Genomic DNA, 26,291 nt, shown 5'->3' on the forward strand with positions numbered 1-26,291 from the left:
AGGTAGGCTGTCCCTGACGCTCTACTTAAAGGGATGGCAATATCCGTTTCTGCCGTTCATACTTACAGTTGAACTGTCTCTCTACTCTAAAGCCCGGGACACACCAGTGCGCCGCAGACAGTCCCTGCTAACACGCCACGTTGTGGCAACGTTGTGGCAACGTTGTGCGTTAGCTGGGGTGCCACACCAGACCGGAACTATATTTTACAAAACGAACACATTGTCTTGATAAAACAGCTGTAATTGAGTGCCTGACACGCCAGTCAAGCGCAATCTTGAGAAGGTGTGCATTTCAGTAAGGATTTCAATTGACATGCAGTATGAAACTGAAAGGAGGTTGCATCACTATGATGCATAACATTGCATGTATTGTATTTTCAAGTGTGTGCATTCATCCTGTTGTCATTTTGTTTTGAAAGCAGAAGAATCATTCAACAGGTTGCTGAGACAAATGTAAACCAGTAAAACATATGAAGAGAAACAAACCTTGAATATAAGTTCAGTTGTTTAAACATTTGACAAACTATGGTGAGGGGTAAGAAAACACACAAATCCAGCAGCTCCTGTATTTCAATACACCAGAACCCAATATTATTGGCGAGTCGGGTAGTCCATCATCACAGTTCGAGGGCAGGCATCATTTCAGTAATTTCATCCCGTTGCATTCACATCCGTGCCTTGAATGAGATTGAATGTGATCTTTGCTCTCAAGTATGTTCCCAAGTTTTACACTTTCGTGCTTTGCATGAATGGGAATGGAACCGTGTGTGTTGAATGAGGCTCCTTGTGAGCACTGAACTTTGTCCGGTGGAGTTCTTTTTGTGTTGCTGTAATTGTGTCATTTCTCGATGAGAAAGATTAGGCAACATTTAGTCACTTCTAGCCATGATGCTCAATTTATTTACGAATGTACCCTAGTTACTAGGGACCGTTTACGTTGGAGAACAAGATCTATTGTATGCCTGTGTATTTGGGGAAGTAAAACCTGAAATAATGATGAAATTGTCTGTATCCCAAGTTAAAACTCGTGATTTGTCGCCCTCTGGTGTGTAAAAGGTGCAAAAGCTTACAGCACCTGGTATTCCCAGGCGGTCTCCCATCCAAGTACTGACCAGGCCCAAGCCTGCTTGGCTTCCGAGATCGGACGAGATCGGGCGTATTCAGGCTAGTATGGCCGTAAGCCAGGGAGGCTGTCCCTGACGCTTTACTTAAAGGGAAGGCAATATCCGTTTCTGCCGATCATACTTACAGTTGAACTGTCTCTCTACTCTAAAGCCCGGGACACACCAGTGCGCCGCAGACAGTCCCTGCTAACACGCCACGTTGTGGCAACGTTGTGGCAACGTTGTGCGTTAGCTGGGGTGCCACACCAGACCGGAACTATATTTTACAAAACGAACACATTGTCTTGATAATACAGCTGTAATTGAGTGCCTGACACGCCAGTCAAGCGCAATCTTGAGAAGGTGTGCATTTCAGTAAGGATTTCAATTGACATGCAGTATGAAACTGAAAGGAGGTTGCATCACTATGATGCATAACATTGCATGTATTGTATTTTCAAGTGTGTGCATTCATCCTGTTGTCATTTTGTTTTGAAAGCAGAAGAATCATTCAACAGGTTGCTGAGACAAATGTAAACCAGTAAAACATATGAAGAGAAACAAACCTTGAATATAAGTTCAGTTGTTTAAACATTTGACAAACTATGGTGAGGGGGTAAGAAAACACACAAATCCAGCAGCTCCTGTATTTCAATACACCAGAACCCAATATTATTGGCGAGTCGGGTAGTCCATCATCACAGTTCGAGGGCAGGCATCATTTCAGTAATTTCATCCCGTTGCATTCACATCCGTGCCTTGAATGAGATTGAATGTGATCTTTACTCTCAAGTATGTTCCCAAGTTTTACACTTTCGTGCTTTGCATGAATGGGAATGGAACCGTGTGTGTTGAATGAGGCTCCTTGTGAGCACTGAACTTTGTCCGGTGGAGTTCCTTTTTGTGTTGCTGTAATTGTGTCATTTCTCGATGAGAAAGATTAGGCAACATTTAGTCACTTCTAGCCATGATGCTCAATTTATTTACGAATGTACCCTAGTTACTAGGGACCGTTTACGTTGGAGAACAAGATCTATTGTATGCCTGTGTATTTGGGGAAGTAAAATCTGAAATAATGATGAAATTGCGTGTATCCAAAGTTAAAACTCGTGATTTGTCGCCCTCTGGTGTGTAAAAGGTGCAAAAGCTTACAGCACCTGGTATTCCCAGGCGGTCTCCCATCCAAGTACTGACCAGGCCCGAGCCCGCTTGGCTTCCGAGATCTGATGAGATCGGGCGTATTCAGGCTAGTATGGCCGTAAGCCAGGGAGGCTGTCCCTGACGCTCTACTTAAAGGGAAGGCAATATCCGTTTCTGCCGTTCATACTTACAGTTGAACTGTCTCTCTACTCTAAAGCCCGGGACACACCAGCGCACCGCAGACAGTCCCTGCTAACATGCCACGTTGTGGCAACGTTGTGCGTTAGCTGGGGTGCCACACCAGACCGGAACTATATTTTACAAAACGAACACATTGTCTTGATAATACAGCTGTAATTGTGTGCCTGACACGCCAGTCAAGCGCAATCTTGAGAAGGTGTGCATTTCAGTAAGGATTTCAATTGACATGCAGTATGAAACTGAAAGGAGGTTGCATCACTATGATGCATAACATTGCATGTATTGTATTTTCAAGTGTGTGCATTCATCCTGTTGTCATTTTGTTTTGAAAGCAGAAGAATCATTCAACAGGTTGCTGAGACAAATGTAAACCAGTAAAACATATGAAGAGAAACAAACCTTGAATATAAGTTCAGTTGTTTAAACATTTGACAAACTATGGTGAGGGGGTAAGAAAACACACAAATCCAGCAGCTCCTGTATTTCAATACACCAGAACCCAATATTATTGGCGAGTCGGGTAGTCCATCATCACAGTTCGAGGGCAGGCATCATTTCAGTAATTTCATCCCGTTGCATTCACATCCGTGCCTTGAATGAGATTGAATGTGATCTTTGCTCTCAAGTATGTTCCCAAGTTTTACACTTTCGTGCTTTGCATGAATGGGAATGGAACCGTGTGTGTTGAATGAGGCTCCTTGTGAGCACTGAACTTTGTCCGGTGGAGTTCCTTTTTGTGTTGCTGTAATTGTGTCATTTCTCGATGAGAAAGATTAGGCAACATTTAGTCACTTCTAGCCATGATGCTCAATTTATTCACGAATGTACCCTAGTTACTAGGGACCGTTTACGTTGGAGAACAAGATCTATTGTATGCCTGTGTATTTGGGGAAGTCAAATCTGAAATAATGATGAAATTGCGTGTATCCAAAGTTAAAACTCGTGATTTGTCGCCCTCTGGCGTGTAAAAGATGCAAAAGCTTACAGCACCTGGTATTCCCAGGCGGTCTCCCATCCAAGTACTGACCAGGCCCGAGCCTGCTTAGCTTCCGAGATCGGACGAGATCGGGCGTATTCAGGCTAGTATGGCCGTAAGCCAGGGAGGCTGTCCCTGACGCTCTACTTAAAGGGAAGGCAATATCCGTTTCTGCCGTTCATACTTACAGTTGAACTGTCTCTCTACTCTAAAGCCCGGGACACACCAGTGCGCCGCAGACAGTCCCTGCTAACATGCCACGTTGTGGCAACATTGTGGCAACGTTGTGCGTTAGCTGGGGTGCCACACCAGACCGGAACTATATATTACAAAACGAACACATTGTCTTGATAAAACAGCTGTAATTTAGTGCCTGACACGCCAGTCAAGCGCAATCTTGAGAAGGTGTGCATTTCAGTAAGGATTTCAATTGACATGCAGTATGAAACTGAAAGGAGGTTGCATCACTATGATGCATAACATTGCATGTATTGTATTTTCAAGTGTGTGCATTCATCCTGTTGTCATTTTGTTTTGAAAGCAGAAGAATCATTCAACAGGTTGCTGAGACAAATGTAAACCAGTAAAACATATGAAGAGAAACAAACCTTGAATATAAGTTCAGTTGTTTAAACATTTGAGAAAGTATGGTGAGGGGGTAAGAAAACATACAAATCCAGCAGCTCCTGTATTTCAATACACCAGAACCCAATATTATTGGCGAGTCGGGTAGTCCATCATCACAGTTCGAGGGCAGGCATCATTTCAGTAATTTCATCCCGTTGCATTCACATCCGTGCCTTGAATGAGATTGAATGTGATCTTTGCTCTCAAGTATGTTCCAAAGTTTTACACTTTCGTGCTTTGCATGAATGGGAATGGAACCGTTTGTGTTGAATGAGGCTCCTTGTGAGCACTGAACTTTGTCCGGTGGAGTTCCTTTTTGTGTTGCTGTAATTGTGTCATTTCTCGATGAGATAGATTAGGCAACATTTAGTCACTTCTAGCCATGATGCTCAATTTATTTACGAATGTACCCTAGTTACTAGGGACCGTTTACGTTGGAGAACAAGATCTATTGTATGCCTGTGTATTTGGGGAAGTCAAATCTGAAATAATGATGAAATTGCGTGTATCCAAAGTTAAAACTCGTGATTTGTCGCCCTCTGGTGTGTAAAAGATGCAAAAGCTTACAGCACCTGGTATTCCCAGGCGGTCTCCCATCCAAGTACTGACCAGGCCCGAGCCTGCTTAGCTTCCGAGATCGGACGAGATCGGGCGTATTCAGGCTAGTATGGCCGTAAGCCAGGGAGGCTGTCCCTGACGCTCTACTTAAAGGGAAGGCAATATCCGTTTCTGCCGCTCATACTTGCAGTTGAACTGTCTCTCTACTCTAAAGTCCGGGACACACCAGCGCGCCGCAGACAGTCCCTGCTAACACGAAACGTTGTGGCAACGTTGTGCGTTAGCTGGGGTGCCACACCAGACCGGAACTATATATTACAAAACGAACACATTGTCTTGATAAAACAGCTGTAATTGAGTGCCTGACACGCCAGTCAAGCGCAATCTTGAGAAGGTGTGCATTTCAGTAAGGATTTCAATTGACATGCAGTATGAAACTGAAAGGAGGTTGCATCACTATGATGCATAACATTGCATGTATTGTATTTTCAAGTGTGTGCATTCATCCTGTTGTCATTTTGTTTTGAAAGTAGAAGAATCATTTTTGCTGAGGTTGCTGAGACAAATGTAAACCAGTAAAACATATGAAGAGAAACAAACCTTGAATATAAGTTCAGTTGTTTAAACATTTGACAAACTATGGTGAGGGGGTAAGAAAACACACAAATCCAGCAGCTCCTGTATTTCAATACACCAGAACCCAATATTATTGGCGAGTCGGGTAGTCCATCATCACAGTTCGAGGGCAGGCATCATTTCAGTAATTTCATCCCGTTGCATTCACATCCGTGCCTTGAATGAGATTGAATGTGATCTTTGCTCTCAAGTATGTTCCCAAGTTTTACACTTTCGTGCTTTGCATGAATGGGAATGGAACCGTGTGTGTTGAATGAGGCTCCTTGTGAGCACTGATCTTTGTCCGGTGGAGTTCCTTTTTGTGTTGCTGTAATTGTGTCATTTCTCGATGAGAAAGATTAGGCAACATTTAGTCACTTCTAGCCATGATGCTCAATTTATTTACGAATGTACCCTAGTTACTAGGGACCGTTTACGTTGGAGAACAAGATCTATTGTATGCCTGTGTATTCGGGGAAGTCAAATCTGAAATAATGATGAAATTGCGTGTATCCAAAGTTAAAACTCGTGATTTGTCGCCCTCTGGTGTGTAAAAGATGCAAAAGCTTACAGCACCTGGTATTCCCAGGCGGTCTCCCATTCAAGTACTGACCAGGCCCGAGCCTGCTTAGCTTCCGAGATCGGGCGTATTCAGGCTAGTATGGCCGTAAGCCAGGGAGGCTGTCCCTGACGCTCTACTTAAAGGGAAGGCAATATCCGTTTCTGCCGCTCATACTTGCAAATGAACTGTCTCTCTACTCTAAAGTCCGGGACACACCAGCGCGCCGCAGACAGTCCCTGCTAACACGAAACTTTGTGGCAACGTTGTGGCAACGTTGTGCGTTAGCTGGGGTGCCACACCAGACCGGAACTATATTTTACAAAACGAACACATTGTCTTGATAAAACAGCTGTAATTGAGTGCCTGACACGCCAGTCAAGCGCAATCTTGAGAAGGTGTGCATTTCAGTAAGGATTTCAATTGACATGCAGTATGAAACTGAAAGGAGGTTGCATCACTATGATGCATAACATTGCATGTATTATATTTTCAAGTGTGTGCATTCATCCTGTTGTCATTTTGTTTTGAAAGCAGAAGAATCATTCAACAGGTTGCTGAGACAAATGTAAACCAGTAAAACATATGAAGAGAAACAAACCTTGAATATAAGTTCAGTTGTTTAAACATTTGACAAACTATGGTGAGGGGGTAAGAAAACACACAAATCCAGCAGCTCCTGTATTTCAATACACCAGAACCCAATATTATTGGCGAGTCTGGTAGTCCATCATCACAGTTCGAGGGCAGGCATCATTTCAGTAATTTCATCCCGTTGCATTCACATCCGTGCCTTGAATGAGATTGAATGTGATCTTTGCTCTCAAGTATGTTCCCAAGTTTTACACTTTCGTGCTTTGCATGAATGGGAATGGAACCGTGTGTGTTGAATGAGGCTCCTTGTGAGCACTGAACTTTGTCCGGTGGAGTTCCTTTTTGTGTTGCTGTAATTGTGTAATTTCTCGATGAGAAAGATTAGGCAACATTTAGTCACTTCTAGCCATGATGCTCAATTTATTTACGAATGTACCCTAGTTACTAGGGACCGTTTACGTTGGAGAACAAGATCTATTGTATGCCTGTGTATTCGGGGAAGTCAAATCTGAAATAATGATGAAATTGCGTGTATCCAAAGTTAAAACTCGTGATTTGTCGCCCTCTGGTGTGTAAAAGATGCAAAAGCTTACAGCACCTGGTATTCCCAGGCGGTCTCCCATCCAAGTACTGACCAGGCCCGAGCCTGCTTAGCTTCCGAGATCGGACGAGATCGGGCGTATTCAGGCTAGTATGGCCGTAAGCCAGGGAAGCTGTCCCTGACGCTCTACTTAAAGGGAAGGCAATATCCGTTTCTGCCGCTCATACTTGCAGTTGAACTGTCTCTCTACTCTAAAGTCCGGGACACACCAGCGCGCCGCAGACAGTCCCTGCTAACACGAAACGTTGTGGCAACGTTGTGCGTTAGCTGGGGTGCCACACCAGACCGGAACTATATATTACAAAACGAACACATTGTCTTGATAAAACAGCTGTAATTGAGTGCCTGACACGCCAGTCAAGCGCAATCTTGAGAAGGTGTGCATTTCAGTAAGGATTTCAATTGACATGCAGTATGAAACTGAAAGGAGGTTGCATCACTATGATGCATAACATTGCATGTATTGTATTTTCAAGTGTGTGCATTCATCCTGTTGTCATTTTGTTTTGAAAGCAGAAGAATCATTCAACAGGTTGCTGAGACAAATGTAAACCAGTAAAACATATGAAGAGAAACAAACCTTGAATATAAGTTCAGTTGTTTAAACATTTGACAAACTATGGTGAGGGGGTAAGAAAACACACAAATCCAGCAGCTCCTGTATTTCAATACACCAGAACCCAATATTATTGGCGAGTCGGGTAGTCCATCATCACAGTTCGAGGGCAGGCATCATTTCAGTAATTTCATCCCGTTGCATTCACATCCGTGCCTTGAATGAGATTGAATGTGATCTTTGCTCTCAAGTATGTTCCCAAGTTTTACACTTTCGTGCTTTGCATGAATGGGAATGGAACCGTGTGTGTTGAATGAGGCTCCTTGTGAGCACTGAACTTTGTCCGGTGGAGTTCCTTTTTGTGTTGCTGTAATTGTGTAATTTCTCGATGAGAAAGATTAGGCAACATTTAGTCACTTCTAGCCATGATGCTCAATTTATTTACGAATGTACCCTAGTTACTAGGGACCGTTTACGTTGGAGAACAAGATCTATTGTATGCCTGTGTATTCGGGGAAGTCAAATCTGAAATAATGATGAAATTGCGTGTATCCAAAGTTAAAACTCGTGATTTGTCGCCCTCTGGTGTGTAAAAGATGCAAAAGCTTACAGCACCTGGTATTCCCAGGCGGTCTCCCATCCAAGTACTGACCAGGCCCGAGCCTGCTTAGCTTCCGAGATCGGACGAGATCGGGCGTATTCAGGCTAGTATGGCCGTAAGCCAGGGAAGCTGTCCCTGACGCTCTACTTAAAGGGAAGGCAATATCCGATTCTGCCGCTCATACTTGCAGTTGAACTGTCTCTCTACTCTAAAGTCCGGGACACACCAGCGCGCCGCAGACAGTCCCTGCTAACACGAAACGTTGTGGCAACGTTGTGTGTTAGCTGGGGTGCCACACCAGACCGGAACTATATATTACAAAACGAACACATTGTCTTGATAAAACAGCTGTAATTGAGTGCCTGACACGCCAGTCAAGCGCAATCTTGAGAAGGTGTGCATTTCAGTAAGGATTTCAATTGACATGCAGTATGAAACTGAAAGGAGGTTGCATCACTATGATGCATAACATTGCATGTATTGTATTTTCAAGTGTGTGCATTCATCCTGTTGTCATTTTGTTTTGAAAGTAGAAGAATCATTTTTGCTGAGGTTGCTGAGACAAATGTAAACCAGTAAAACATATGAAGAGAAACAAACCTTGAATATAAGTTCAGTTGTTTAAACATTTGACAAACTATGGTGAGGGGGTAAGAAAACACACAAATCCAGCAGCTCCTGTATTTCAATACACCAGAACCCAATATTATTGGCGAGTCGGGTAGTCCATCATCACAGTTCGAGGGCAGGCATCATTTCAGTAATTTCATCCCGTTGCATTCACATCCGTGCCTTGAATGAGATTGAATGTGATCTTTGCTCTCAAGTATGTTCCCAAGTTTTACACTTTCGTGCTTTGCATGAATGGGAATGGAACCATGTGTGTTGAATGAGGCTCCTTGTGAGCACTGAACTTTGTCCGGTGGAGTTCCTTTTTGTGTTGCTGTAATTGTGTCATTTCTCGATGAGAAAGATTAGGCAACATTTAGTCACTTCTAGCCATGATGCTCAATTTATTTATGAATGTACCCTAGTTACTAGGGACCGTTTACGTTGGAGAACAAGATCTATTGTATGCCTGTGTATTTGGGGAAGTCAAATCTGAAATAATGATGAAATTGCGTGTATCCAAAGTTAAAACTCGTGATTTGTCGCCCTCTGGTGTGTAAAAGATGCAAAAGCTTACAGCACCTGGTATTCCCAGTCGGTCTCCCATCCAAGTACTGACCAGGCCCGAGCCTGCTTAGCTTCCGAGATCGGACGAGATCGGGCGTATTCAGGCTAGTATGGCCGTAAGCCAGGGAGGCTGTCCCTGACGCTCTACTTAAAGGGAAGGCAATATCCGTTTCTGCCGTTCATACTTACAGTTGAACTGTCTCTCTACTCTAAAGCCCGGGACACACCAGCGCACCGCAGACAGTCCCTGCTAACACGCCACGTTGTGGCAACATTGTGGCAACGTTGTGCGTTAGCTGGGGTGCCACACCAGACCGGAACTATATATTACAAAACGAACACATTGTCTTGATAAAACAGCTGTAATTGAGTGCCTGACACGCCAGTCAAGCGCAATCTTGAGAAGGTGTGCATTTCAGTAAGGATTTCAATTGACATGCAGTATGAAACTGAAAGGAGGTTGCATCACTATGATGCATAACATTGCATGTATTGTATTTTCAAGTGTGTGCATTCATCCTGTTGTCATTTTGTTTTGAAAGTAGAAGAATCATTTTTGCTGAGGTTGCTGAGACAAATGTAAACCAGTAAAACATATGAAGAGAAACAAACCTTGAATATAAGTTCAGTTGTTTAAACATTTGACAAACTATGGTGAGGGGGTAAGAAAACACACAAATCCAGCAGCTCCTGTATTTCAATACACCAGAACCCAATATTATTGGCGAGTCGGGTAGTCCATCATCACAGTTCGAGGGCAGGCATCATTTCAGTAATTTCATCCCGTTGCATTCACATCCGTGCCTTGAATGAGATTGAATGTGATCTTTGCTCTCAAGTATGTTCCCAAGTTTTACACTTTCGTGCTTTGCATGAATGGGAATGGAACCGTGTGTGTTGAATGAAGCTCCTTGTGAGCACTGAACTTTGTCCGGTGGAGTTCCTTTTTGTGTTGCTGTAATTGTGTCATTTCTCGATGAGAAAGATTAGGCAACATTTAGTCACTTCTAGCCATGATGCTCAATTTATTTACGAATGTACCCTAGTTACTAGGGACCGTTTACGTTGGAGAACAAGATCTATTGTATGCCTGTGTATTTGGGGAAGTCAAATCTGAAATAATGATGAAATTGCGTGTATCCAAAGTTAAAACTTGTGATTTGTCGCCCTCTGGTGTGTAAAAGATGCAAAAGCTTACAGCACCTGGTATTCCCAGGCGGTCTCCCATCCAAGTACTGACCAGGCCCGAGCCTGCTTAGCTTCCGAGATCGGACGAGATCGGGCGTATTCAGGCTAGTATGGCCGTAAGCCAGGGAGGCTGTCCCTGACGCTCTACTTAAAGGGAAGGCAATATCCGTTTCTGCCGTTCATACTTACAGTTGAACTGTCTCTCTACTCTAAAGCCCGGGACACACCAGCGCGCCGCAGACAGTCCCTGCTAACACGCCACGTTGTGGCAACATTGTGGCAACGTTGTGCGTTAGCTGGGGTGCCACACCAGACCGGAACTATATATTACAAAACGAACACATTCTCTTGATAAAACAGCTGTAATTGAGTGCCTGACACGCCAGTCAAGCGCAATCTTGAGAAGGTGTGCATTTCAGTAAGGATTTCAATTGACATGCAGTATGAAACTGAAAGGAGGTTGCATCACTATGATGCATAACATTGCATGTATTGTATTTTCAAGTGTGTGCATTCATCCTGTTGTCATTTTGTTTTGAATGCAGAAGAATCATTCAACAGGTTGCTGAGACAAATGTAAACCAGTAAAACATATGAAGAGAAACAAACCTTGAATATAAGTTCAGTTGTTTAAACATTTGACAAACTATGGTGAGGGGGTAAGAAAACACACAAATCCAGCAGCTCCTGTATTTCAATACACCAGAACCCAATATTATTGGCGAGTCGGGTAGTCCATCATCACAGTTCGAGGGCAGGCATCATTTCAGTAATTTCATCCCGTTGCATTCACATCCGTGCCTTGAATGAGATTGAATGTGATCTTTGCTCTCAAGTATTTTCCCAAGTTTTACACTTTCGTGCTTTGCATGAATGGGAATGGAACCGTGTGTGTTGAATGAGGCTCCTTGTGAGCACTGAACTTTGTCCGGTGGAGTTCCTTTTTGTGTTGCTGTAATTGTGTCATTTCTCGATGAGAAAGATTAGGCAACATTTAGTCACTTCTAGCCATGATGCTCAATTTATTTACGAATGTACACTAGTTACTAGGGACCGTTTACGTTGGAGAACAAGATCTATTCTATGCCTGTGTATTTGGGGAAGTCAAATCTGAAATAATGATGAAATTGCGTGTATCCAAAGTTAAAACTCGTGATTTGTCGCCCTCTGGTGTGTAAAAGATGCAAAAGCTTACAGCACCTGGTATTCCCAGGCGGTCTCCCATCCAAGTACTGACCAGGCCCGAGCCTGCTTAGCTTCCGAGATCGGACGAGATCGGGCGTTTTCAGGCTAGTATGGCCGTAAGCCAGGGAGGCTGTCCCTGACGCTCTACTTAAAGGGAAGGCAATATCCGTTTCTTCCGCTCATACTTGCAATTGAACTGTCTCTCTACTCTAAAGTCCGGGACACACCAGCGCGCCGCAGACAGTCCCTGCTAACACGAAACGTTGTGGCAACGTTGTGCGTTAGCTGGGGTGCCACACCAGACCGGAACTATATATTACAAAACGAACACATTGTCTTGATAAAACAGCTGTAATTGAGTGCCTGACACGCCAGTCAAGCGCAATCTTGAGAAGGTGTGCATTTTAGTAAGGATTTCAATTGACATGCAGTATGAAACTGAAAGGAGGTTGCATCACTATGATGCATAACATTGCATGTATTGTATTTTCAAGTGTGTGCATTCATCCTGTTGTCATTTTGTTTTGAAAGCAGAAGAATCATTCAACAGGTTGCTGAGACAAATGTAAACCAGTAAAACATATGAAGAGAAACAAACCTTGAATATAAGTTCAGTTGTTTAAACATTTGACAAACTATGGTGAGGGGGTAAGAAAACACACAAATCCAGCAGCTCCTGTATTTCAATACACCAGAACCCAATATTATTGGCGAGTCGGGTAGTCCATCATCACAGTTCGAGGGCAGGCATCATTTCAGTAATTTCATCCCGTTGCATTCACATCCGTGCCTTGAATGAGATTGAATGTGATCTTTGCTCTCAAGTATGTTCCCAAGTTTTACACTTTCGTGCTTTGCATGAATGGGAATGGAACCGTGTGTGTTGAATGAGGCTCCTTGTGAGCACTGAACTTTGTCCGGTGGAGTTCCTTTTTGTGTTGCTGTAATTGTGTCATTTCTCGATGAGAAAGATTAGGCAACATTTAGTCACTTCTAGCCATGATGCTCAATTTATTTACGAATGTACCCTAGTTACTAGGGACCGTTTACGTTGGAGAACAAGATCTATTGTATGCCTGTGTATTTGGGGAAGTCAAATCTGAAATAATGATGAAATTGCGTGTATCCAAAGTTAAAACTCGTGATTTGTCGCCCTCTGGTGTGTAAAAGATGCAAAAGCTTACAGCACCTGGTATTCCCAGGCGGTCTCCCATCCAAGTACTGACCAGGCCCGAGCCTGCTTAGCTTCCGAGATCGGACGAGATCGGGCGTATTCAGGCTAGTATGGCCGTAAGCCAGGGAAGCTGTCCCTGACGCTCTACTTAAAGGGAAGGCAATATCCGTTTCTGCCGCTCATACTTGCAGTTGAACTGTCTCTCTACTCTAAAGTCCGGGACACACCAGCGCGCCGCAGACAGTCCCTGCTAACACGAAACGTTGTGGCAACGTTGTGCGTTAGCTGGGGTGCCACACCAGACCGGAACTATATTTTACAAAACGAACACATTGTCTTGATAATACAGCTGTAATTGAGTGCCTGACATGCCAGTCAAGCGCAATCTTGAGAAGGTGTGCATTTCAGTAAGGATTTCAATTGACATGCAGTATGAAACTGAAAGGAGGTTGCATCACTATGATGCATAACATTGCATGTATTGTATTTTCAAGTGTGTGCATTCATCCTGTTGTCATTTTGTTTTGAAAGCAGAAGAATCATTCAACAGGTTGCTGAGACAAATGTAAACCAGTAAAACATATGAAGAGAAACATACCTTGAATATAAGTTCAGTTGTTTAAACATTTGACAAACTATGGTGAGGGGGTAAGAAAACACACAAATCCAGCAGCTCCTGTATTTCAATACACCAGAACCCAATATTATTGGCGAGTCGGGTAGTCCATCATCACAGTTCGAGGGCAGGCATCATTTCAGTAATTTCATCCCGTTGCATTCACATCCGTGCCTTGAATGAGATTGAATGTGATCTTTGCTCTCAAGTATGTTCCCAAGTTTTACACTTTCGTGCTTTGCATGAATGGGAATGGAACCGTGTGTGTTGAATGAGGCTCCTTGTGAGCACTGAACTTTGTCCGGTGGAGTTCCTTTTTGTGTTGCTGTAATTGTGTCATTTCTCGATGAGAAAGATTAGGCAACATTTAGTCACTTCTAGCCATGATGCTCAATTTATTTACGAATGTACCCTAGTTACTAGGGACCGTTTACGTTGGAGAACAAGATCTATTGTATGCCTGTGTATTTGGGGAAGTCAAATCTGAAATAATGATGAAATTGCGTGTATCCAAAGTTAAAACTCGTGATTTGTCGCCCTCTGGTGTGTAAAAGATGCAAAAGCTTACAGCACCAGGTATTCCCAGGCGGTCTCCCATCCAAGTACTGACCAGGCCCGAGCCTGCTTAGCTTCCGAGATCGGACGAGATCGGGCGTATTCAGGCTAGTATGGCCGTAAGCCAGTGAGGCTGTCCCTGACGCTCTACTTAAAGGGAAGGCAATATCCGTTTCTGCCGTTCATACTTACAGTTGAACTGTCTCTCTACTCTAAAGCCCGGGACACACCAGCGCGCCGCAGACAGTCCCTGCTAACACGCCACGTTGTGGCAACATTGTGGCAACGTTGTGCGTTAGCTGGGGTGCCACACCAGACCGGAACTATATATTACAAAACGAACACATTGTCTTGATAAAACAGCTGTAATTGAGTGCCTGACACGCCCGTCAAGCGCAATCTTGAGAAGGTGTGCATTTCAGTAAGGATTTCAATTGACATGCAGTATGAAACTGAAAGGAGGTTGCATCACTATGATGCATAACATTGCATGTATTGTATTTTCAAGTGTGTGCATTCATCCTGTTGTCATTTTGTTTTGAAAGCAGAAGAATCATTCAACAGGTTGCTGAGACAAATGTAAACCAGTAAAACATATGAAGAGAAACAAACCTTGAATATAAGTTCAGTTGTTTAAACATTTGACAAACTATGGTGAGGGGGTAAGAAAACACACAAATCCAGCAGCTCCTGTATTTCAATACACCAGAACCCAATATTATTGGCGAGTCGGGTAGTCCATCATCACAGTTCGAGGGCAGGCATCATTTCAGTAATTTCATCCCGTTGCATTCACATCCGTGCCTTGAATGAGATTGAATGTGATCTTTGCTCTCAAGTATGTTCCCAAGTTTTACACTTTCGTGCTTTGCATGAATGGGAATGGAACCGTGTGTGTTGAATGAGGCTCCTTGTGAGCACTGAACTTTGTCCGGTGGAGTTCCTTTTTGTGTTGCTGTAATTGTGTCATTTCTCGATGAGAAAGATTAGGCAACATTTAGTCACTTCTAGCCATGATGCTCAATTTATTTACGAATGTACCCTAGTTACTAGGGACCGTTTACATTGGAGAACAAGATCTATTGTATGCCTGTGTATTTGGGGAAGTCAAATCTGAAATAATGATGAAATTGCGTGTATCCAAAGTTAAAACTCGTGATTTGTCGCCCTCTGGTGTGTAAAAGATGCAAAAGCTTACAGCACCTGGTATTCCCAGGCGGTCTCCCATCCAAGTACTGACCAGGCCGGAGCCTGCTTAGCTTCCGAGATCGGACGAGATCGGGCGTATTCAGGCTAGTATGGCCGTAAGCCGGGGAGGCTGTCCCTGATGCTCTACTTAAAGGGAAGGCAATATCCGTTTCTGCCGCTCATACTTGCAGTTGAACTGTCTCTCTACTCTAAAGTCCGGGACACACCAGCGCGCCGCAGACAGTCCCTGCTAACACGAAACGTTGTGGCAACGTTGTGCGTTAACTGGGGTGCCACACCAGACCGGAACTATATTTTACAAAACGAACACATTGTCTTGATAATACAGCTGTAATTGAGTGCCTGACACGCCAGTCAAGCGCAATCTTGAGAAGGTGTGCATTTCAGTAAGGATTTCAATTGACATGCAGTATGAAACTGAAAGGAGGTTGCATCACTATGATGCATAACATTGCATGTATTGTATTTTCAAGTGTGTGCATTCATCCTGTTGTCATTTTGTTTTGAAAGCAGAAGAATCATTCAACAGGTTGCTGAGACAAATGTAAACCAGTAAAACATATGAAGAGAAACAAACCTTGAATATAAGTTCAGTTGTTTAAACATTTGACAAACTATGGTGAGGGGGTAAGAAAACACACAAATCCAGCAGCTCCTGTATTTCAATACACCAGAACCCAATATTATTGGCGAGTCGGGTAGTCCATCATCACAGTTCGAGGGCAGGCATCATTTCAGTAATTTCATCCCGTTGCATTCACATCCGTGACTTGAATGAGATTGAATGTGATCTTTGCTCTCAAGTATGTTCCCAAGTTTTACACTTTCGTGCTTTGCATGAATGGGAATGGAACCGTGTGTGTTGAATGAGGCTCCTTGTGAGCACTGAACTTTGTCCGGTGGAGTTCCTTTTTGTGTTGCTGTAATTGTGTAATTTCTCGATGAGAAAGATTAGGCAACATTTAGTCACTTCTAGCCATGATGCTCAATTTATTTACGAATGTACCCTAGTTACTAGGGACCGTTTACGTTGGAGAACAAGATCTATTGTATGCCTGTGTATTTGGGGAAGTCAAATCTGAAATAATGATGAAATTGCGTGTATCCAAAGTTAAAACTCGTGATTTGTCGCCCTCTGGTGTGTAAAAGATGCAAAAGCTTACAGCACCTGGTATTCCCAGGCGGTCTCCCATCCAAGTACTGACCAGGCCCGAGCCTGCTTAGCTTCCGAGATCGGACGAGATCGGGCGTATTCAGGCTAGTATGGCCGTAAGCCAGGGAGGCTGTCCCTGACGCTCTACTTAAAGGGAAGGCAATATCCGTTTCTGCCGCTCATACTTGCAGTTGAACTGTCTCTCTACTCTAAAGTCCGGGACACACCAGCGCGCCGCAGACAGTCCCTGCTAACACGAAACGTTGTGGCAACGTTGTGCGTTAGCTGGGGTGCCACACCAGACCGGAACTATATATTACAAAACGAACACATTGTCTTGATAAAACAGCTGTAATTGAGTGCCTGACACGCCAGTCAAGCGCAATCTTGAGAAGGTGTGCATTTCAGTAAGGATTTCAATTGACATGCAGTATGAAACTGAAAGGAGGTTGCATCACTATGATGCATAACATTGCATGTATTGTATTTTCAAGTGTGTGCATTCATCCTGTTGTCATTTTGTTTTGAAAGTAGAAGAATCATTTTTGCTGAGGTTGCTGAGACAAATGTAAACCAGTAAAACATATGAAGAGAAACAAACCTTGAATATAAGTTCAGTTGTTTAAACATTTGACAAACTATGGTGAGGGGGTAAGAAAACACACAAATCCAGCAGCTCCTGTATTTCAATACACCAGAACCCAATATTATTGGCGAGTCGGGTAGTCCATCATCACAGTTCGAGGGCAGGCATCATTTCAGTAATTTCATCCCGTTGCATTCACATCCGTGCCTTGAATGAGATTGAATGTGATCTTTGCTCTCAAGTATGTTCCCAAGTTTTACACTTTCGTGCTTTGCATGAATGGGAATGGAACCGTGTGTGTTGAATGAGGCTCCTTGTGAGCACTGAACTTTGTCCGGTGGAGTTCTTTTTTGTGTTGCTGTAATTGTGTCATTTATCGATGAGAAAGATTAGGCAACATTTAGTCACTTCTAGCCATGATGCTCAATTTATTTATGAATGTACCCTAGTTACTAGGGACCGTTTACGTTGGAGAACAAGATCTATTGTATGCCTGTGTATTTGGGGAAGTCAAATCTGAAATAATGATGAAATTGCGTGTATCCAAAGTTAAAACTCGTGATTTGTCGCCCTCTGGTGTGTAAAAGATGCAAAAGCTTACAGCACCTGGTATTCCCAGGCGGTCTCCCATCCAAGTACTGACCAGGCCCGAGCCTGCTTAGCTTCCGAGATCGGACGAGATCGGGCGTATTCAGGCTAGTATGGCCGTAAGCCAGAAAGGCTGTCCCTGACGCTCTACTTAAAGGGAAGGCAATATCCGTTTCTGCCGTTCATACTTACAGTTGAACTGTCTCTCTACTCTAAAGCCCGGGACACAGCAGCGCGCCGCAGATAGTCCCTGCTAACACGCCACGTTGTGGCAACATTGTGGCAACGTTGTGCGTTAGCTGGGGTGCCACACCAGACCGGAACTATATATTACAAAACGAACACATTGTCTTGATAAAACAGCTGTAATTGAGTGCCTGACACGCCAGTCAAGCGCAATCTTGAGAAGGTGTGCATTTCAGTAAGGATTTCAATTGACATGCAGTATGAAACTGAAAGGAGGTTGCATCACTATGATGCATAACATTGCATGTATTGTATTTTCAAGTGTGTGCATTCATCCTGTTGTCATTTTGTTTTGAAAGCAGAAGAATCATTCAACAGGTTGCTGAGACAAATGTAAACCAGTAAAACATATGAAGAGAAACAAACCTTGAATATAAGTTCAGTTGTTTAAACATTTGACAAACTATGGTGAGGGGGTAAGAAAACACACAAATCCAGCAGCTCCTGTATTTCAATACACCAGAACCCAATATTATTGGCGAGTCGGGTAGTCCATCATCACAGTTCGAGGGCAGGCATCATTTCAGTAATTTCATCCCGTTGCATTCACATCCGTGCCTTGAATGAGATTGAATGTGATCTTTGCTCTCAAGTATTGTCCCAAGTTTTACACTTTCGTGCTTTGCATGAATGGGAATGGAACCGTGTGTGTTGAATGAGGCTCCTTGTGAGCACTGAACTTTGTCCGGTGGAGTTCCTTTTTGTGTTGCTGTAATTGTGTCATTTCTCGATGAGAAAGATTAGGCAACATTTAGTCACTTCTAGCCATGATGCTCAATTTATTTACGAATGTACACTAGTTACTAGGGACCGTTTACGTTGGAGAACAAGATCTATTGTATGCCTGTGTATTTGGGGAAGTCAAATCTGAAATAATGATGAAATTGCGTGTATCCAAAGTTAAAACTCGTGATTTGTCGCCCTCTGGTGTGTAAAAGATGCAAAAGCTTACAGCACCTGGTATTCCCAGGCGGTCTCCCATCCAAGTACTGACCAGGCCCGAGCCTGCTTAGCTTCCGAGATCGGATGAGATCGGGCGTATTCAGGCTAGTATGGCCGTAAGCCAGAGAGGCTGTCCCTGACGCTCTACTTAAAGGGAAGGCAATATCCGTTTCTGCCGCTCATACTTGCAATTGAACTGTCTCTCTACTCTAAAGTCCGGGACACACCAGCGCGCCGCAGACAGTCCCTGCTAACACGAAACGTTGTGGCAACGTTGTGCGTTAGCTGGGGTGCCACACCAGACCGGAACTATATATTACAAAACGAACACATTGTCTTGATAAAACAGCTGTAATTGAGTGCCTGACACGCCAGTCAAGCGCAATCTTGAGAAGGTGTGCATTTCAGTAAGGATTTCAATTGACATGCAGTATGAAACTGAAAGGAGGTTGCATCACTATGATGCATAACATTGCATGTATTGTATTTTCAAGTGTGTGCATTCATCCTGTTGTCATTTTGTTTTGAAAGCAGAAGAATCATTCAACAGGTTGCTGAGACAAATGTAAACCAGTAAAACATATGAAGAGAAACAAACCTTGAATATAAGTTCAGTTGTTTAAACATTTGACAAACTATGGTGAGGGGGTAAGAAAACACACAAATCCAGCAGCTCCTGTACTTCAATACACCAGAACCCAATATTATTGGCGAGTCGGGTAGTCCATCATCACAGTTCGAGGGCAGGCATAATTTCAGTAATTTCATCCCGTTGCATTCACATCCGTGCCTTGAATGAGATTGAATGTGATCTTTGCTCTCAAGTATGTTCCCAAGTTTTACACTTTCGTGCTTTGCATGAATGGGAATGGAACCGTATGTGTTGAATGAAGCTCCTTGTGAGCACTGAACTTTGTCCGGTGGAGTTCCTTTTTGTGTTGCTGTAATTGTGTCATTTCTCGATGAGAAAGATTAGGCAACATTTAGTCACTTCTAGCCATGATGCTCAATTTATTTACGAATGTACCCTAGTTACTAGGGACCGTTTACGTTGGAGAACAAGATCTATTGTATGCCTGTGTATTTGGGGAAGTCAAATCTGAAATAATGATGAAATTGCGTGTATCCAAAGTTAAAACTCGTGATTTGTCGCCCTCTGGTGTGTAAAAGATGCAAAAGCTTACAGCACCTGGTATTTCCAGGCAGTCTCCCATCCAAGTACTGACCAGGCCCAAGCCTGCTTAGCTTCCGAGATCGGACGAGATCGGGCGTATTCAGGCTAGTATGGCCGTAAGCCAGGGAGGCTGTCCCTGACGCTCTACTTAAAGGGAAGGCAATATCCGTTTCTGCCGTTCATACTTACAGTTGAACTGTCTCTCTACTCTAAAGCCCGGGACACACCAGCGCGCCGCAGACAGTCCCTGCTAACACGCCACGTTGTGGCAACATTGTGGCAACGTTGTGCGTTAGCTGGGGTGCCACACCAGACCGGAACTATATATTACAAAACGAACACATTGTCTTGATAAAACAGCTGTAATTGAGTGCCTGACACGCCAGTCAAGCGCAATCTTGAGAAGGTGTGCATTTCAGTAAGGATTTAAATTGACATGCAGTATGAAACTGAAAGGAGGTTGCATCACTATGATGCATAACATTGCATGTATTGTATTTTCAAGTGTGTGCATTCATCCTGTTGTCATTTTGTTTTGAAAGCAGAAGAATCATTCAACAGGTTGCTGAGACAAATGTAAACCAGTAAAACATATGAAGAGAAACAAACCTTGAATATAAGTTCAGTTGTTTAAACATTTGACAAACTATGGTGAGGGGGTAAGAAAACACACAAATCCAGCAGCTCCTGTATTTCAATACACCAGAACCCAATATTATTGGCGAGTCGGGTAGTCCATCATCACAGTTCGAGGGCAGGCATCATTTCAGTAATTTCATCTTGTTGCATTCACATCCGTGCCTTGAATGAGATTGAATGTGATCTTTGCTCTCAAGTATGTTCCCAAGTTTTACACTTTCGTGCTTTGCATGAATGGGAATGGAACCGTGTGTGTTGAATGAGGCTCCTTGTGAGCACTGAACTTTGTCCGGTGGAGTTCCTTTTTGTGTTGCTGTAATTCTGTCATTTCTCGATGAGAAAGATTAGGCAACATTTAGTCACTTCTAGCCATGATGCTCAATTTATTTATGAATGTACCCTAGTTACTAGGGACCGTTTACATTGGAGAACAAGATCTATTGTATGCCTGTGTATTTGGGGAAGTCAAATCTGAAATAATGATGAAATTGCGTGTATCCAAAGTTAAAACTCGTGATATGTCGCCCTCTGGTGTGTAAAAGATGCAAAAGCTTACAGCACCTGGTATTCCCAGGCGGTCTCCCATCCAAGTACTGACCAGGCCCGAGCCTGCTTAGCTTCCGAGATCGGACGAGATCGGGCGTATTCAGGCTAGTATGGCCGTGAGCTAGGAATGCTGTCCCTGACGCTCTACTTAAAGGGAAGGCAATATCCGTTTCTGCCGTTCATACTTACAGTTGAACTGTCTCTCTACTCTAAAGCCCGGGACACACCAGCGCGCCGCAGACAGTCCCTGCTAACACGCCACGTTGTGGCAACATTGTGGCAACGTTGTGCGTTAGCTGGGGTGCCACACCAGACCGGAACTATATATTACAAAACGAACACATTGTCTTGATAAAACAGCTGTAATTGAGTGCCTGACACGCCAGTCAAGCGCAATCTTGAGAAGGTGTGCATTTCAGTAAGGATTTCAATTGACATGCAGTATGAAACTGAAAGGAGGTTGCATCACTATGATGCATAACATTGCATGTATTGTTTTTACAAGTGTGTGCATTCATCCTGTTGTCATTTTGTTTTGAAAGCAGAAGAATCATTCAACAGGTTGCTGAGACAAATGTAAACCAGTAAAACATATGAAGAGAAACAAACCTTGAATATAAGTTCAGTTGTTTAAACATTTGACAAACTATGGTGAGGGGGTAAGAAAACACACAAATCCAGCAGCTCCTGTATTTCAATACACCAGAACCCAATATTATTGGCGAGTCGGGTAGTCCATCATCACAGTTCGAGGGCAGGCATCATTTCAGTAATTTCATCCCGTTGCATTCACATCCGTGCCTTGAATGAGATTGAATGTGATCTTTGCTCTCAAGTATGTTCCCAAGTTTTACACTTTCGTGCTTTGCATGAATGGGAATGGAACCGTGTGTGTTGAATGAGGCTCCTTGTGAGCACTGAACTTTGTCCGGTGGAGTTCCTTTTTGTGTTGCTGTAATTGTGTCATTTCTCGATGAGAAAGATTAGGCAACATTTAGTCACTTCTAGCCATGATGCTCAATTTATTTACGAATGTACCCTAGTTACTAGGGACCGTTTACATTGGAGAACAAGATCTATTGTATGCCTGTGTATTTGGGGAAGTCAAATCTGAAATAATGATGAAATTGCGTGTATCCAAAGTTAAAACTCGTGATTTGTCGCCCTCTGGTGTGTAAAAGATGCAAAAGCTTACAGCACCTGGTATTCCCAGGCGGTCTCCCATCCAAGTACTGACCAGGCCCGAGCCTGCTTAGTTTCCGAGATCGGACGAGATCGGGCGTATTCAGGCTAGTATGGCCGTAAGCCAGGGAGGCTGTCCCTGACGCTCTACTTAAAGGGAAGGCAATATCCGTTTCTGCCGCTCATACTTACAGTTGAACTGTCTCTCTACTCTAAAGTCCGGGACACACCAGCACGCCGCAGACAGTCCCTGCTAACACGAAACGTTGTGGCAACGTTGTGCGTTAGCTGGGGTGCCACACCAGACCTATGTATTACAAAACGAACACATTGTCTTGATAAAACAGCTGTAATTGAGTGCCTGACACGCCAGTCAAGCGCAATCTTGAGAAGGTGTGCATTTCAGTAAGGATTTCAATTGACATGCAGTATGAAACTGAAAGGAGGTTGCATCACTATGATGCATAACATTGCATGTATTGTATTTTCAAGTGTGTGCATTCATCCTGTTGTCATTTTGTTTTGAAAGCAGAAGAATCATTCAACAGGTTGCTGAGACAAATGTAAACCAGTAAAACATATGAAGAGAAACAAACCTTGAATATAAGTTCAGTTGTTTAAACATTTGACAAACTATGGTGAGGGGGTAAGAAAACACACAAATCCAGCAGCTCCTGTATTTCAATACACCAGAACCCAATATTATTGGCGAGTCGGGTAGTCCATCATCACAGTTCGAGGGCAGGCATCATTTCAGTAATTTCATCCCGTTGCATTCACATCCGTGCCTTGAATGAGATTGAATGTGATCTTTGCTCTCAAGTATGTTCCCAAGTTTTACACTTTCGTGCTTTGCATGAATGGGAATGGAACCGTGTGTGTTGAATGAGGCTCCTTGTGAGCACTGAACTTTGTCCGGTGGAGTTCCTTTTTGTGTTGCTGTAATTGTGTCATTTCTCGATGAGAAAGATTAGGCAACATTTAGTCACTTCTAGCCATGATGCTCAATTTATTTACGAATGTACCCTAGTTACTAGGGACCGTTTACGTTGGAGAACAAGATCTATTGTATGCCTGTGTATTTGGGGAAGTCAAATCTGAAATAATGATGAAATTGCGTGTATCCAAAGTTAAAACTCGTGATTTGTCGCCCTCTGGTGTGTAAAAGATGCAAAAGCTTACAGCACCTGGTATTCCCAGGCGGTCTCCCATCCAAGTACTGACCAGGCCCGAGCCTGCTTGGCTTCCGAGATCGGACGAGATCGGGCGTATTCAGGCTAGTATGGCCGTAAGCCAGGGAGGCTGTCCCTGACGCTCTACTTAAAGGGAAGGCAATATCCGTTTCTGCCGTTCATACTTACAGTTGAACTGTCTCTCTACTCTAAAGCCCGGGACACACCAGCGCGCCGCAGACAGTCCCTGCTAACACGCCACGTTGTGGCAACATTGTGGCAACGTTGTGCGTTAGCTGGGGTGCCACACCAGACCGGAACTATATTTTACAAAACGAACACATTGTCTTGATAAAACAGCTGTAATTGAGTGCCTGACACGCCAGTCAAGCGCAATCTTGAGAAGGTGTGCATTTCAGTAAGGATTTCAATTGACATGCAGTATGAAACTGAAAGGAGGTTGCATCACTATGATGCATAACATTGCATGTATTGTATTTTCAAGTGTGTGCATTCATCCTGTTGTCATTTTGTTTTGAAAGCAGAAGAATCATTCAACAGGTTGCTGAGACAAATGTAAACCAGTAAAACATATGAAGAGAAACAAACCTTGAATATAAGTTCAGTTGTTTAAACATTTGACAAACTATGGTGAGGGGGTAAGAAATGACACAAATCCAGCAGCTCCTGTATTTCAATACACCAGAAGCCAATATTATTGGCGAGTCGGGTAGTCCATCATCACAGTTCGAGGGCAGGCATCATTTCAGTAATTTCATCCCGTTGCATTCACATCCGTGCCTTGAATGAGATTGAATGTGATCTTTGCTCTCAAGTATGTTCCCAAGTTTTACACTTTCGTGCTTTGCATGAATGGGAATGGAACCGTGTGTGTTGAATGAGGCTCCTTGTGAGCACTGAACTTTGTCCGGTGGAGTTCCTTTTTGTGTTGCTGTAATTGTGTAATTTCTCGATGAGAAAGATTAGGCAACATTTAGTCACTTCTAGCCATGATGCTCAATTTATTTACGAATGTACCCTAGTTACTAGGGACCGTTTACGTTGGAGAACAAGATCTATTGTATGCCTGTGTATTTGGGGAAGTCAAATCTGAAATAATGATGAAATTGCGAGTATCCAAAGTTAAAACTCGTGATTTGTCGCCCTCTGGTGTGTAAAAGATGCAAAAGCTTACAGCACCTGGTATTCCCAGGCGGTCTCCCATCCAAGTACTGACCAGGCCCGAGCCTGCTTAGCTTCCGAGATCGGACGAGATCGGGCGTATTCAGGCTAGTATGGCCGTAAGCCAGGGAGGCTGTCCCTGACGCTCTACTTAAAGGGAAGGCAATATCCGTTTCTGCCGCTCATACTTGCAGTTGAACTGTCTCTCTACTCTAAAGTCCGGGACACACCAGCGCGCCGCAGACAGTCCCTGCTAACACGAAACGTTGTGGCAACGTTGTGCGTTAGCTGGGGTGCCACACCAGACCGGAACTATATATTACAAAACGAACACATTGTCTTGATAAAACAGCTGTAATTGAGTGCCTGACACGCCAGTCAAGCGCAATCTTGAGAAGGTGTGCATTTCAGTAAGGATTTCAATTGACATGCAGTATGAAACTGAAAGGAGGTTGCATCACTATGATGCATAACATTGCATGTATTGTATTTTCAAGTGTGTGCATTCATCCTGTTGTCATTTTGTTTTGAAAGCAGAAGAATCATTCAACAGGTTGCTGAGACAAATGTAAACCAGTAAAACATATGAAGAGAAACAAACCTTGAATATAAGTTCAGTTGTTTAAACATTTGACAAACTATGGTGAGGGGGTAAGAAAACACACAAATCCAGCAGCTCCTGTATTTCAATACACCAGAACCCAATATTATTGGCGAGTCGGGTAGTCCATCATCACAGTTCGAGGGCAGGCATCATTTCAGTAATTTCATCCCGTTGCATTCACATCCGTGCCTTGAATGAGATTGAATGTGATCTTTGCTCTCAAGTATTGTCCCACGTTTTACACTTTCGTGCTTTGCATGAATGGGAATGGAACCGTGTGTGTTGAATGAGGCTCCTTGTGAGCACTGAACTTTGTCCGGTGGAGTTCCTTTTTGTGTTGCTGTAATTGTGTCATTTCTCGATGAGAAAGATTAGGCAACATTTAGTCACTTCTAGCCATGATGCTCAATTTATTTACGAATGTACACTAGTTACTAGGGACCGTTTACGTTGGAGAACAAGATCTATTGTATGCCTGTGTATTTGGGGAAGTCAAATCTGAAATAATGATGAAATTGCGTGTATCCAAAGTTAAAACTCGTGATTTGTCGCCCTCTGGTGTGTAAAAGATGCAAAAGCTTACAGCACCTGGTATTCCCAGGCGGTCTCCCATCCAAGTACTGACCAGGCCCGAGCCTGCTTAGCTTCCGAGATCGGATGAGATCGGGCGTATTCAGGCTAGTATGGCCGTAAGCCAGAGAGGCTGTCCGTGACGCTCTACTTAAAGGGAAGGCAATATCCGTTTCTGCCGCTCATACTTGCAATTGAACTGTCTCTCTACTCTAAAGTCCGGGACACACCAGCGCGCCGCAGACAGTCCCTGCTAACACGAAACGTTGTGGCAACGTTGTGCGTTAGCTGGGGTGCCACACCAGACCGGAACTATATATTACAAAACGAACACATTGTCTTGATAAAACAGCTGTAATTGAGTGCCTGACACGCCAGTCAAGCGCAATCTTGAGAAGGTGTGCATTTCAGTAAGGATTTCAATTGACATGCAGTATGAAACTGAAAGGAGGTTGCATCACTATGATGCATAA

At 43.5% G+C, this 26,291-nt stretch overlaps 21 non-coding genes and 1 pseudogene across 21 annotated transcripts; all 22 read right to left on the reverse strand.

Moving 5' to 3' along the window:
* Nucleotides 1–1,063: 1,063 nt before the first annotated feature.
* Nucleotides 1,064–1,182, reverse strand: LOC136737117 (5S ribosomal RNA). The gene has a single exon (XR_010812089.1). It is a non-coding gene; the product is annotated as a 5S ribosomal RNA (ribosomal RNA).
* A 1,066-nt stretch (nucleotides 1,183–2,248) lies between these two features.
* Nucleotides 2,249–2,367, reverse strand: LOC136737237 (5S ribosomal RNA). The gene has a single exon (XR_010812203.1). It is a non-coding gene; the product is annotated as a 5S ribosomal RNA (ribosomal RNA).
* Nucleotides 2,368–3,422: 1,055 nt separating this feature from the next.
* Nucleotides 3,423–3,541, reverse strand: LOC136737017 (5S ribosomal RNA). The gene has a single exon (XR_010811993.1). It is a non-coding gene; the product is annotated as a 5S ribosomal RNA (ribosomal RNA).
* Nucleotides 3,542–4,607: 1,066 nt separating this feature from the next.
* On the reverse strand, nucleotides 4,608–4,726 carry LOC136737019 (5S ribosomal RNA). Its single transcript, XR_010811995.1, has one exon. It is a non-coding gene; the product is annotated as a 5S ribosomal RNA (ribosomal RNA).
* A 1,058-nt stretch (nucleotides 4,727–5,784) lies between these two features.
* Nucleotides 5,785–5,893, reverse strand: LOC136736906 (uncharacterized; annotated as a pseudogene).
* Nucleotides 5,894–6,959: 1,066 nt separating this feature from the next.
* Nucleotides 6,960–7,078, reverse strand: LOC136737020 (5S ribosomal RNA). Its single transcript, XR_010811996.1, has one exon. It is a non-coding gene; the product is annotated as a 5S ribosomal RNA (ribosomal RNA).
* Nucleotides 7,079–8,133: 1,055 nt separating this feature from the next.
* Nucleotides 8,134–8,252, reverse strand: LOC136737021 (5S ribosomal RNA). The gene has a single exon (XR_010811997.1). It is a non-coding gene; the product is annotated as a 5S ribosomal RNA (ribosomal RNA).
* Nucleotides 8,253–9,310: 1,058 nt separating this feature from the next.
* On the reverse strand, nucleotides 9,311–9,429 carry LOC136737207 (5S ribosomal RNA). Its single transcript, XR_010812173.1, has one exon. It is a non-coding gene; the product is annotated as a 5S ribosomal RNA (ribosomal RNA).
* A 1,069-nt stretch (nucleotides 9,430–10,498) lies between these two features.
* LOC136737022 (5S ribosomal RNA) lies at nucleotides 10,499–10,617 on the reverse strand. The gene has a single exon (XR_010811998.1). It is a non-coding gene; the product is annotated as a 5S ribosomal RNA (ribosomal RNA).
* Nucleotides 10,618–11,683: 1,066 nt separating this feature from the next.
* On the reverse strand, nucleotides 11,684–11,802 carry LOC136737077 (5S ribosomal RNA). The gene has a single exon (XR_010812050.1). It is a non-coding gene; the product is annotated as a 5S ribosomal RNA (ribosomal RNA).
* A 1,055-nt stretch (nucleotides 11,803–12,857) lies between these two features.
* LOC136737023 (5S ribosomal RNA) lies at nucleotides 12,858–12,976 on the reverse strand. Its single transcript, XR_010811999.1, has one exon. It is a non-coding gene; the product is annotated as a 5S ribosomal RNA (ribosomal RNA).
* A 1,055-nt stretch (nucleotides 12,977–14,031) lies between these two features.
* LOC136737086 (5S ribosomal RNA) lies at nucleotides 14,032–14,150 on the reverse strand. The gene has a single exon (XR_010812059.1). It is a non-coding gene; the product is annotated as a 5S ribosomal RNA (ribosomal RNA).
* Nucleotides 14,151–15,216: 1,066 nt separating this feature from the next.
* On the reverse strand, nucleotides 15,217–15,335 carry LOC136737279 (5S ribosomal RNA). Its single transcript, XR_010812244.1, has one exon. It is a non-coding gene; the product is annotated as a 5S ribosomal RNA (ribosomal RNA).
* A 1,055-nt stretch (nucleotides 15,336–16,390) lies between these two features.
* LOC136737025 (5S ribosomal RNA) lies at nucleotides 16,391–16,509 on the reverse strand. The gene has a single exon (XR_010812001.1). It is a non-coding gene; the product is annotated as a 5S ribosomal RNA (ribosomal RNA).
* A 1,058-nt stretch (nucleotides 16,510–17,567) lies between these two features.
* On the reverse strand, nucleotides 17,568–17,686 carry LOC136737026 (5S ribosomal RNA). Its single transcript, XR_010812002.1, has one exon. It is a non-coding gene; the product is annotated as a 5S ribosomal RNA (ribosomal RNA).
* A 1,066-nt stretch (nucleotides 17,687–18,752) lies between these two features.
* LOC136736994 (5S ribosomal RNA) lies at nucleotides 18,753–18,871 on the reverse strand. The gene has a single exon (XR_010811972.1). It is a non-coding gene; the product is annotated as a 5S ribosomal RNA (ribosomal RNA).
* Nucleotides 18,872–19,926: 1,055 nt separating this feature from the next.
* LOC136736649 (5S ribosomal RNA) lies at nucleotides 19,927–20,045 on the reverse strand. Its single transcript, XR_010811709.1, has one exon. It is a non-coding gene; the product is annotated as a 5S ribosomal RNA (ribosomal RNA).
* A 1,066-nt stretch (nucleotides 20,046–21,111) lies between these two features.
* LOC136737304 (5S ribosomal RNA) lies at nucleotides 21,112–21,230 on the reverse strand. Its single transcript, XR_010812268.1, has one exon. It is a non-coding gene; the product is annotated as a 5S ribosomal RNA (ribosomal RNA).
* Nucleotides 21,231–22,296: 1,066 nt separating this feature from the next.
* LOC136737340 (5S ribosomal RNA) lies at nucleotides 22,297–22,415 on the reverse strand. Its single transcript, XR_010812303.1, has one exon. It is a non-coding gene; the product is annotated as a 5S ribosomal RNA (ribosomal RNA).
* Nucleotides 22,416–23,465: 1,050 nt separating this feature from the next.
* On the reverse strand, nucleotides 23,466–23,584 carry LOC136737191 (5S ribosomal RNA). The gene has a single exon (XR_010812158.1). It is a non-coding gene; the product is annotated as a 5S ribosomal RNA (ribosomal RNA).
* Nucleotides 23,585–24,650: 1,066 nt separating this feature from the next.
* Nucleotides 24,651–24,769, reverse strand: LOC136737027 (5S ribosomal RNA). Its single transcript, XR_010812003.1, has one exon. It is a non-coding gene; the product is annotated as a 5S ribosomal RNA (ribosomal RNA).
* Nucleotides 24,770–25,824: 1,055 nt separating this feature from the next.
* On the reverse strand, nucleotides 25,825–25,943 carry LOC136737006 (5S ribosomal RNA). The gene has a single exon (XR_010811983.1). It is a non-coding gene; the product is annotated as a 5S ribosomal RNA (ribosomal RNA).
* Nucleotides 25,944–26,291: the final 348 nt, after the last annotated feature.

The sequence above is a fragment of the Amia ocellicauda genome, unplaced genomic scaffold (genome assembly GCF_036373705.1).
Source record: "Amia ocellicauda isolate fAmiCal2 unplaced genomic scaffold, fAmiCal2.hap1 HAP1_SCAFFOLD_47, whole genome shotgun sequence".
NCBI lineage: Eukaryota > Metazoa > Chordata > Actinopteri > Amiiformes > Amiidae > Amia > Amia ocellicauda.